At 33.0% G+C, this 12,493-nt stretch overlaps 1 long non-coding RNA gene across 1 annotated transcript in view; it reads right to left on the bottom strand.

The window, feature by feature from the left end:
• The window catches only part of LOC107510985, a 67,802-nt gene that overhangs the window by 12,038 nt on the left and 43,271 nt on the right, over window positions 1–12,493 (bottom strand). Inside the window, exon 3 of the long non-coding RNA XR_004952655.1 lies at window positions 2,743–2,840. This is a non-coding gene — a long non-coding RNA (uncharacterized LOC107510985). The remainder of the gene's footprint in view (window positions 1–2,742; window positions 2,841–12,493) is intronic.

The raw sequence follows: 12,493 nt of genomic DNA, 5'->3' as shown, positions 1-12,493 counted from the left end.
TAATTTATCATAGATATTTTTCTTTTACATATAACTCTATTTAAGAGATAGTAATATTTTGCAAGTGTCATATAACCTACCTTCATGGAATATTTATTCCTTTCTAAAACAGTTACATACAGTAAGCCACAAGAATCTTTCTTTGTGCTTGGTTTATTCTCAACCTTTTTTTTTGCCATTCAAAAACAATGCTGACACATGCATGAAATGACAAATAGAATTAGTGTAATAAAGGAGTTAAACTAAATCCAAAGCACAGTCATATATTAAATTGTTTTTAAAAATACTGACCTAAGCACCTCTACGAGATGTTATTAGTAAAATCTGAAGAAGAAGAAAAAAAGACATTCGGAAGTGAGACGTGCTCTCCCTTGTAGCCTGTATAATTGCTGATTTGCCATCATGTTTGTTTGCAATGCCTTTGTCAGATATTATTTCATGTCTCTTTGTCAAAGGAGAGGTTTTGAAGTCTTTTCTGCATCTGGGTAAACTGCTGCCAGGCCCAGACCAAGCCCCCCAGGACTACAGCAACATGTCCAAAATGTTTTTAGTAAAAAACCTCAAAGCAGCCCTTCATTTCCACTCACCATGTCAACACATATATTTTACAAAAAAAAAAAAAAAAAAAAAATTTAACATCAGCTCCAGACACCAGAACTGTATCTTAGTGACGATTTTTCATTAAGGCCTTGTGTTGAATAACTCTTCCCTACTCCCACACAGAAAAAAATCTGATGCAACTGTTACGTCATTTTCCCTAGTAAGTGGTAATTTTCTAGATTTTGATAATATACAAAGCTTTTCCAAAAATAGTTGGCATTTCTAGGTAGAAGTTTCTCAACATATAGTAAGTCCATACAATATAAGATGGAGTAAAAATAAGTTTATTTTTCATTCATTTACTTCTTCCTGATAAATTAAGGTAAAAGGTGTGGTAAAGCTTTTCATATTAGCCATCAAAAACAGGAAGAGAAATAATCATAAAACATACAATAATAAGACTATTTTCTGTGCAGATCCAACTATGTGGAAAACCATTCAATTAATGAGCCTCACAGTTACTTTTAATGAGGATTGTTGTGGAATAAATGGAAACATCTGTTACACATGAACCACCACAGTGGCTACACAAGAAAAAACAGCTCTCTCTTCCATTGATTGGGACGGGTCTTCACAGAACATTCTTATTAGTATGCTTAGAACAACCATGCAAATCTCTAAGCCAAATTAATTATTCTTGGCATTCCCAAGAGATAATCCTACAGTCATTTTTTACCAAAGGCAGAAAGCAGGGAACCCTTTCCCTGTACACATTTTATTGTGGTAGGTATTGCCTAATTGTCCTACTGTATGTCACCCTATTTTACCAGTTACAGTCTGAATTCATTCCCATCCTCTCCTTAAAAGTTTGAAACCCCCTAGTGACAGGAATATTAATGTGCCAACACTGTCATATCTATTTCAGCTCATACATATGCAATGTCTTTGTTTTCAAAGATTTATGTCAGACTTTGCTGAAGTGAGGTATTCTACCATTTTAGATAATAGCATGCCAAAGTGATGTTATCAGCCACATTCAGCACTCACTGAAGCAAACGGGAGGAGCATCCATTCCTTCATGGCTTAAACTCATAGAAACTGTTATTTATCCTTATTTGATGAGAAAATCTTTCAGGGGGAAATGGTGTATTTTTAGAAAAAGATTATGGCCATCCAGTGGATTATCTTTTAATTAAGAATGGATGATTTGTGCCCACTCTGCTGTAGCAAACGTCTTGCTACTAATGAAGTTTAAAAAGACTTACTTTATTTAATTATAGCTAATCACCAGGGTAAAATGTGGAATTTTCTTTGATCCTACATATGTTGTGGTAATCCCTTTGGCAGATAGCATCTCCTCAAAATATTTTGAGTTTATCGGTCAGTCACATCTTAGCAAAGGGTGGAATTCACCTTCCACTAAAGAATTTCTTTCATTCCCTCTGTAGTTGCCTATCCTAGCATAAAAATTACATGAAATTTTCTTACAAGTTTAGATGGTCCTTTGGACAAAGAGTGTTGAAGTCTTCAAATATTTGAATCTTTTATTTCATTTAATATTCAGAATAGGGTTCTTTGCTCTTTTCAATGATTCAATTAAACCAACATTATTGGTAAGGTCTATGTCTCCAGCACTACTCTGGGCACTAGGAGTAGAAACATGAAGAGAACATAAGCCCAGTCAAACCAACCTTTAAAGATGAGCCGTATTCACTTTCTATTACACTTAGTTCATGTGGATGCAAATAGGTAAATACAACCCAGCAGTTGCTTTGTCTTTGGTTTGGTTTGTTTCTAATCATCAGATTAGAATTACTTTGCTTACTCAAGCCTGCTAAGAGAAAACATAGCTATCCTTTTGTTTGGCTTCTCTCTTGTTCCCTCCCTTTGGAATCAAGTACAATGTTTTAACCCCATTTTTTTGGCCTTATTCTCCCCTGAATCTTGAAGAAATTATTTTCAGAATACATGGTAAGCCACTCCTAATTCCAGGTGATATCTGTCTCTGATTCTCCAGCTTTATAAACACCAAACTTAATCATTTGCACTAAAGGTAGAATGTAATTCTTTGACATGCTTCCTAATATTTACTATTTTAAATGTATGTTACATTTTTTTTCTGAAGTACAAGCTCATCCCAATAATTAGTGTGGCTTATAATTTTAATTTCAAATTGGTAATCTGTTTATTTTAAAAAATTACCTTTTTCTCTTTTTTCTCATTATTTTCAGTTCCCGTGAGTCAGACAATGTAGGCTTATTTCACATGAAGGCCCTGAAGAGCGAGGTCCTGCTGGTTCCCTGAGGGAGAGAAGAGAAACTGTGGATGGAGAGCCGAGAGAAGGAGGGCAGGAGAGACCTGTGATGGGCAGAAGAGGGCACTAGCCAACTGATCTACTCTACCTCAACTGCTGACACCCCCTTAGAGTTGGGATGAAAACAACAACCAAACAGAGTAGGTGGGGTACTTTTATTTGGCAAACAAAACTTTTTTTGTAAAATAACCACATTTAAACTAATCAACGTGAAAGAAATACAGGTTTATGACTTTACAATTGGCCGATTTTGATAACACAAATATTAAACCTAGTAGCTCCCTTACTCCCTCCCCCCACCCCAAAAAAAGAATTCTCGTCAAGGCAAATAATTCTTTTTGAAACAAAATAGTCTATTAGATTATTACGCTACCATTTTTAACTTAAAAATATCATCTGGGCAGAACTATTTGCTTCACATCTCCGAATGTCTTCTACTTTGTTGAACAAATTTGGGTCTCTATAAAAGCTTTTACTTTGCCAAGACTGGAGCAGCTTTAAAGTAAATTTGATGTGTTTGTTGTCAAATCAGTGCACAAGCCTCTATATCACATTTAGGGTACCATTATCGCACAGCAATGAAAACTCTCTTCCCACCACCTGATATAAATGCTTAAACATATCCCTCCCTGCATCTTTCACACTGTCCCACACCCAGGTAGGATTTGATCTACCATTCTACCCAGAACTCTGCATCCTAGTAGACTTATGAAGTAATTAAGATTGGAAGGAGTTCTTCAAAAGTGCAATTCATGTCTTTAAAAAAAAAGTAAACATTATAAAGTAGGAGAAGCAAAACAGAATTTGCAGTTAGTTCTTGTAATATATTAAACATCTGCAGTTTTGTCTCTCCATCGGGATGTGGGGTTGTGCTGAAGTCATATCCTGATAACATCTGCACATTGCTGATAGCTTTTCCTTTATTCTTTATGGTCCGCTGATGAGAGATTCTTTAACATCCCTTCAGTCATCAAGACCCCAGTTAGATTTCTTTGCTTGTGACAGCCTTAAAGGTGGTCTCATTTACATCTGAGGAAATGTCACAATATAGAAAGATATTTTCAGTTTGATGTTTCATCCTTTCCTTTTTTTATCCGGATGCTAGTTTTAGCTTTTCAAATGAATGTCGATCTCAAAATAGATTTTCCATGAAATATATTTTGTCTGATTTTTGAAACACTATGTCTACAGCAGAAAATTTTTTCCCAAGAAAAGTTTTCAACAAGAAATGGCACCTCTGCTTCTACTTGCATTGCAACAACAGCTATGATACCCTTTAGGGGCTAGCTCTTTTGGCATCCAGTACAGAAGGTATTCAACCATTTTAAAGATCAGGTATTGACAGGATCTGAGCTGGTTATGCTTTACTAATGACCCTAATTACATTGGAGCTGAGTAAGTAGTCAATAAACCATGGCACTAATATATATAGGAAAAGTGTTTATTTTTCATTTTCAAGACTTGGCAAGTTTCTCTCCTGCTGCAGGAGGAAATACAGATGGCCAATAGACATATGAGAAGATACTCAAGATCACTAATGATCAGAGAAATGCAAATTAAAACCACAATGAGATATAACCTGTCAGAATAGCTATTATCAACATAAAAAAACAACAAGTGTTGGCGAGGATATGAAGAAAAGGGAACCCTCATAAACTGTTGGTGGGATTGCAAATTGGTACAGCCACTATGGAAAATAGTCTGGTGGGTCCTCACCTCAAAAAATTAAAAAGGAACTACCTTTTGACCCAGAAATTGTACTTCTGGGTATTTATCCAAAGAAAACCAAAACACTAATTCGTAAAGATGTATGCATCCCCATATTCACAGCAGCACTATTCACAATAGCCAAGATGTGGAAACAATCTAAATACCCATCAACAGATGATTGGTTAAAGAAGCTATAGTTCATATATACAATGGAATATTACTCAACAATACAAAAAATGAAATTCTACCATTTGCAACGACATGGATGAACCTAGAAGTTATTATGCTGAGTGAAATAAGTTAGAGAAATACCATATGATTTCACTTATATGTGGAATCTAAGGAAATGAATCTAAATGAAAACAGACTCACAGATACAGAAGACGTTCTGGAGCCAGCCAGAGGGGAGGAGTTTGGACGGTGGGAGAAAGGGGTGAGGGTTTAAAGAGGCACAGATTCATAGGTAAAAGATGGTCACAGAAATAGGGAGTCTGACATAGGGAATGTAGTCAGTAGTATTGTAATGGCTATGTGTATAGCCAGATGGGCGATAGAGCAATAAGGGGGGATTATTTCATAAAGTATATAAATGTACTACATATGTGAAACTAATAATAAAATTTTACAAAAGACTTTGAAATCTTAGAAATTTTAAAAGATGGGACCATGAAAAGTAATGTAGGATATCTGTATAATCTTAGAGTATCTAGACAGCTATGCTCAGCACTATACTATCAATGCTATACAATCTTAGGATAGCAGAAAGAATTATTTATATTACTGAAAACACCCTTATTGATGCAGCCAGCCAATGGCAGTATGTAAGATTAATCACAATATATAAGACAACTTTAAAGAGCCTGATTACCCATAAATTTCAAAAGTATTATTTAGTTTTGAGTATTAATTTTCTTGACCAATTCGGTGGAAATTTTTCTTTACTCAGCTGGGATTCATAGAGTTAAATAAGTTGGTTGACTGAGATTATTTTAAGAGTTGAGACCATAAAGCATATCTCTTTTTTCATTTTAAAATATTTGGCAATTTTTAAATATATCATTGATTTTTAATGTAATTCTTTTTGTGGTTAGAGAACATGTTCTGTAAGCTTTCCTTCTGTTTTTTATTTGCTGAGTTTTTTTGGTCTATTCTATTGTCTACCTTGGCAAACATCCCACATGTAGTTGAAAAAAGTGGATATTCTGCAGTATTGAATGGAGTGTTCTATAAATACTATTTAGGCCAAGTGTGTTGATAGTGCTGTTCAAATTTCCTATATTCTTACTGATATTTCTATCTACGTGTTCTAACAATTACTTCAAGTGGAATATTTAAAAATGGCCAGCTATGATTGTGGATTTGACTATATATTCTCTGCTGCATGGATTTTGAGACTCTTTTATTAGATAAATACACATTTAAGATAAGTCTTTCTGATTAACTGACACTTTTATTACTGTGAAATGGCCTATTCATTTCTGGCAATACTTCTTGTTTTGAAGTCCAGTTTGTCTGATATTAATATAACGATTCAGCTAGGAAATGAAGATTTTATTTTTAAGTGTCGGGCTACTTTTGAGGGTCAAATACTTAGAAAGAGTGAATCAGCTTATCTGCCACCTTGCATTCCCATAATTATCAACTATAGGCAAGAGTTAAACCTTTCTCATGGGTAAGCCATAGCCGTCCAAAACAAGAGCAACTGGAAAAAGAGAGATTAGGGTAGATGAAAAAATGATTGTGAATCTGATACAAAATAAACCAGAATATAACCTTTATTACTTAGAAAACTCATATGTAAAATTTTTAGAATTACTTTAATATTTTATTAAATATATGAACCCAGTTATAAACTGTTGTGGATTAAATAGTACTCTCCAAAATTCATGTCCACAGAATATAACCTTATTTAGAAATCAGATACACAATAGTATCTTATTTTTCCCCACCCCCTTGGATAACACTCTTTTTACCTTTAACTCAAATGGAGAAATATTTTTATGAATTAAAAAAAAATTCTAATATGCAGTGTGTACATACTCTTACAGTAATTCCATCTCAAGTTTGGCCAAAGAAATATATTAAATATATTAGTTTTTATATCGATTGACCTTGATAAATGCAAGAGAAAAAAATATAAAACTAAAATATTAGTGAAAATATTAATAAAGTACAAATCAATCTAGAGATCTCCTAATTTTGCAGAGAAAAATCTCTTCAGAGTAGATTATCAAGTTAATATCTCCAGAGTACATGAAACACAAGTTCCCCAATTATACCTTGGCCCAGCTTTCTGGTCTCCAGAAAATTCTGTTTTTCTATGAGTAATTGTTGAACATAGCAGATTTTCAGATATAACTTTGACGAATCATTTTTTTTTAGAGGGAAATCAAAAGCAAGAGTCAATCTGTTGATACTGCTGTGGTGTTCTCCCTAAATGATAAGAAAGCTGGCAGAGCCTACTATCCATTTTTCTTCCAAATGAACTTTTTGTCACAGCACTTATCAAATAAAGTTTACATTTCACTAAGAGCATTTGCCTGTATTAGGTATGCAGTCTAGATGCCTTTCACCTTGTAAGTGCTTGGATTAACTTCTGGATTTTGTTATCATGTGAATAATTGAGATTCCCTAATGCCAGAGGTTGTCAACTACTATAATCATTCCTGGACTTGATTTTGAGATATTTGGCATGCAAATTCTTTCAAGGACTCTTTCATTCTCAGAATCTACAGCCTATATTCTTGATTCTTTGACATTTAAATATAAACCTCAAAAATTTGATTGGGAATTGGTAGTTTTGACCAAACCTACAGATATTCAAGAAGATAAACCTATGTGTTCCTGATTCTTTTATAATAACATTTACATCATATGCTCTATCTTTTACTGTGGCCTGTGGTGATCTATGCCAATCTAAACATTATTTTTTCCCCTCTAGTTTTTCATTTCAAACAAAATACTCAAAAAGTTTGATTGCAAATTTTGCTTCTCTGTTGACAAGGTCCTATTTGACGATTTCTCTTTACCAGGTTTCTTTGATCCCATAGTCTCCCAGTTCTCTTTCAACTTCTCTGATTCTTTTACTACATTTTCCTTTTCTCCTTCCCCTAAGATTAGTTTTCCTCTCAAATATCTTTTGAGGCTGTTAACCCTCCTTTATAGTTTTTACAGTGACTGTGAGGACACCCCAGTGAAGATGACTCCCCAATCCATACAGCAGTGAAAAACTACATTCTCATCTTTCATAAATCTTTTCTATTTGTGCCTCAAATTTCCCCCAAATACAAAATGTCAACAGCCTCAAAACTTTACGCATCTCTGAATCACTGTTCATCCCCTTACATTCAATTAGTATTCACTGTAGCATCATCTCAAAATATTTTTTGAAAGTATTCCTTCCTCTCCATTTCTATTGCTAAGGTCATATTGCCATCACTGTGTAATATGCCATTTTCACCAAAAAAAAATGTGTATGTATATATGTGTACACATACACACACATATACTTATTACAATTAACAAAGGATATGTAGCACACAACTTAAAATTATAATAAAATGCATCATGCTCTTTATTGTAAATTTCATGTATCCAATTGATTCTTACAGAATGCTTGTGTTAATTTTTGCCAAATTTTGTACCCATAGCCAACCAACCTATGGTTGCAGTTGATGAACAGATGCAGTTCTGATATAAACCTTCTGAAAAAATAAAGAAATATGTTGAAACTTCAATCATTCAATAATGACATTAACAACTTTTAGACAGTAATTTTTATTAGAAGAATATTCCATGAATTTTCATGCTATTCACAAATAGAATGACTAAAAACATGACAAACTTTTAAGTTTTATCTATATCATAATTTTCTCCACTACTTTCTTAAATCTAGATAATAAAACAATAAATCAAGTCATGATTGTAGCATTTGCTAATTGATATAGTGTAAATATTCCCATCATGACCAATTCCAAGCTGCCATCATGATATTGCTACACACTGAGTTAGAAAGAGATGTTCAATACGATATCATTTCATGTTATTTATGCCATACAGATACAAGTAACTTCAAATGCATAGATAATAGATAAATAAGCATAAGGTAAGTAGTTTTGAGTATTTATTACCTTTATTTTAACAAATTATTTAATTGTAATTTAAATTACATAAATAATTTAATTTTTAATAATTATTGTATCTAAAAACTAAAATCCTGAAACCTTAGCAATTAGCTCTCACGAATCTGTATAGGTTGGCTCCAGAATGACACAACTTGTCACTCACATAGCCTATGTGATGATTTCCTAAGTAGTCCCTTTGGGTTCTTTTCCTTCTATGAAGCTAATTCATATGCAGTTTTCAGGTTACCTGTAAATTCATATGCAGTTTTCAGGTTACCTGTAAATACCCAGAATATTTCCCATTATTTGGAGAATAAAGTCTTAATTTTAGACTGATTACCATTGAGGAATCTAGATCTGGACCTTCCAAATATTTCTCACGACTCAACTTCATGTTATAATGTTTCTACCCAGACTTAAATTTGTACTGTTTATAAGATACTTTCTATCTTTTTATGTTATATTTTTGCCTAGGATTTCTTTTTCCCCATCCTTGCATTCCCAAATCCTACACATGCCACAAGACCAATTAAAAACTCAAATTCTGTCTAAATTTTTGTCCTCTTTCTCTCTGGCTAGATGTAACTTATCCCTTTGCTCTCTCTCATGTAACATTTTATGGGTGCCTCATTATGATCCTCATTTTCTATCTTGTATTCAATACACTTTTATTGCATGTCTATGATGTGTAAGGGACTATTTTATTACTAGAGCTTTTGAAGAAAACACAAATGAAACTTGTGAGTTCTAATGAAACTCACAGTTTAGAGAGGAGGACAGCAAATCCACAATTGTAGTAGAGTGTATTAAGTGCTATAGTAAAGGAATACACTTTGTGCTAAGAGAACCAAGCAGAGAAAAGAGGGGGGAAATATTTAAGAGGCTGAATGAATTTCATCTGTCTTTTTTCCTGAAAGAAAATAGTATATTTGATGTACAGATATAGCCAGAGTGAAGGATGCAAGGAGGGAGCAGCCAAGAAATGAGGTATGAAGGCAAGATAGATCTTCTATGACAAAAGGCTTGAACTTCATTCTGTAGGAAACTGATAACTTTCAAAGGATTATACGTAACTATCACTTTGACAGCAGTATGGAGGATGGATTGAAAGGATGGAAGATTGGGAATGGAAGACCAGGCAGAAGTCTTTTAAAGCAATTTTGGAGAGAAATGCTAAAGCATTGAACTTAGGTAGTGAAAAAGAAGTGGAAACTTAATTAAAATTATAATTACTTAGCAACTGGATGTTTAAGTGAGAAGGATCAAATGACTTCCAGGTTTATGTGTTGGTTCAATGGGTGGGCAGTAATGTCTTTTATTTAAATAGGTAGCATAATCTTATAACTGATCATCTAAACAAAGACAGATTTGAGAGTAAAAGAGGATGCTAAAAATAATGAAAATTATAGAATTTTAAAATTATTTTGCATCAACTAATTATTTTTATTTTATTGCTGGAACTATATAATGGCTCTACTCAATAATAAATTTTAAAAATAAAATTATTTCTAAAAAACTACCAATTCTATTTTGATGATTAGATATATCAGCTTGTTTGGACATAGCATGAATTATATGTGTACCATGGCTACATACCAATTTTACATATATTTCTGCTTCATAAGTTTCTTAATTTGTTAAGAACAATGGTTTTAGTATGATGTTACACTACTCCAAAGTTTATTTTCTTATGGTGCTGAAAGATCAAATCATTTTATCTTCAATGTTGCCCTTTCAATAGAAATTACAATTGCATTTTTGATAATGTATTTCTTCTATGACAAAATGAACCTTCAAAACCTTTACTTGGGTGTGAACTGGATAAAAAAAGAAATTGAACCACTTTTGGAATTAATTTTCTATTTGAAATACCTGATGATACTGGAGTAAAATTCACATCATTTAACAATTTATGGAGTTTTTCTTCTACTAATGTGTCAAACATCGTATCTATCACTTTAGTTTTTATATGCAAAAAAAACTCTTAGAATCAAAATAAGTGAAATTAATTGAGATGAGCAGTCATCTTATCTAAATAAAAAGTCATGCTTGAAAGAGTAATACATAAACACACTGTCTACATCTGTAAGTGTTAAATAGTTTACTTTGAACCCAGCCTCCAAAAGATATTTCTTAAATTTTATACTATATAGATATGCTGCTTTAGCAAATTTATCATCTTTTATTTATATGTAGCTATGTCCCTTGATGATGGTAGATGATAAATGTCAGCAAACCTTTTGTGCAAGTTATACAGTCAACATTAAAATATCTTGAAATATGAAAAGCAGTAGCAGCTTGTTCAACAAACATGCACTTTTGCCTTTTCAATTTAATTTTTTGCTTAAGTGAGAGTATATTACAAAATTTAGAACTATTACCAAAAAATAAAACCATTAAATAATAGATTTTCACCATATATTAAATACAAAAATCATTTAGCAAAAGAGTATTAAATTACTCTCTATGTTTTCCATGGCAGGGCTGTTCATTTTTTATGGCCTGTTTATGCTTCATGTAAACATGACATAATTTCCCATGTTTCCTTTCAACCTCACTGATAGAAGATTTTGTGCATCTTACAGACCATTGTATAGACCCTGGCAAAAATGATTAGTATACCCAATACCACTAGGGGCATCAGAGTAGAATACTTCTCCCATTACCACATGAATACTACATGAATTTAGCTGCCCTTAGATGAAATAGTAGTCTAGCCACATTGGCTGGAAAAAGCTAGGAAATCAGTAATAGGTTATCATTAGTTACTATCAGTAGTAATAAAGTGAGAATTCTGTCCACTGTATATACATCTCACATATTATGGGATAAGCCCATGGCAGAAGCTAGAGGAAAAGGTATGATTATACTAAATCCACCCAAGACTATTTTAATTCTTGATAACATTTTATAATAATAAACATTAAAAGCAAATACAAATTAGGCAGGATGCTGTGCCAATAGGAATAAATTAGAACTGCTTCAGGAAACTGGGATATATAGTCACCCTAGTACTCACTCCAATGGCCAAATAAATTGATTTGAATTCCCAAACTACATATTGTTTTTAGACTGTGTGGGCATACATTTTATTAATGTGTGATATTGCTGGCAGTTTTCATATTTTAATTTTCTGTTTCCAATTCCAAGATATCCTCTTTGAATCATCATATTTTTGCCTCTAATAAGAATGATTTGCAAACATTGACCACATTTTTAGTGTATTTGAAAAATATATTCATTTTCACATGTTAAAGAATCCTGGAGGAGGTGAAAGTTTGGAGGGGAGGTGATTTGATTTTTGAATATACAAAAATGAGATGTCTAAGAACATGCATGGGAAGTTAAGTAAAAAGCTGAATTTGTGGATCCAGAGTTTAGGAGAGATTCTATGCTGAAATTATAGATTTGAGAATCATCAAATTATGAGAGGTTATTTGAAAACATGAATATAAGTATCATGTTTTCAGGGAGAATAAATAGAGTAAGATGGCTCAAATGTAGAACACTAAAATCAATGTGTGTTTGTATATATTTATATATGTACCTAAAGGCCCTATTACTGTGATATACATTTTTAGCTTGGAATAAACACTCCTTGAGTTATTTGCCAAGTCTGCAATAAACATCATCTTCAGAATTCATCTCTCTAGGTGTGCTCCCAGCAACCAACCATGTTTTTCCACATAATCTCACTCCTGGCCATGAGGACTAAGCCAGCTTTTATGACCAAGAAACCACTTTGAGCCAGTTAGAATCACACACAGTTAAGAAGTATAACTGCATTGAAATATCTAGACTCCAG

Source organism: Rousettus aegyptiacus, unplaced genomic scaffold (assembly GCF_014176215.1).
Source record: "Rousettus aegyptiacus isolate mRouAeg1 unplaced genomic scaffold, mRouAeg1.p scaffold_m13_p_8, whole genome shotgun sequence".
NCBI lineage: Eukaryota > Metazoa > Chordata > Mammalia > Chiroptera > Pteropodidae > Rousettus > Rousettus aegyptiacus.
This window is presented reverse-complemented; position numbering and strand designations above follow the sequence as displayed.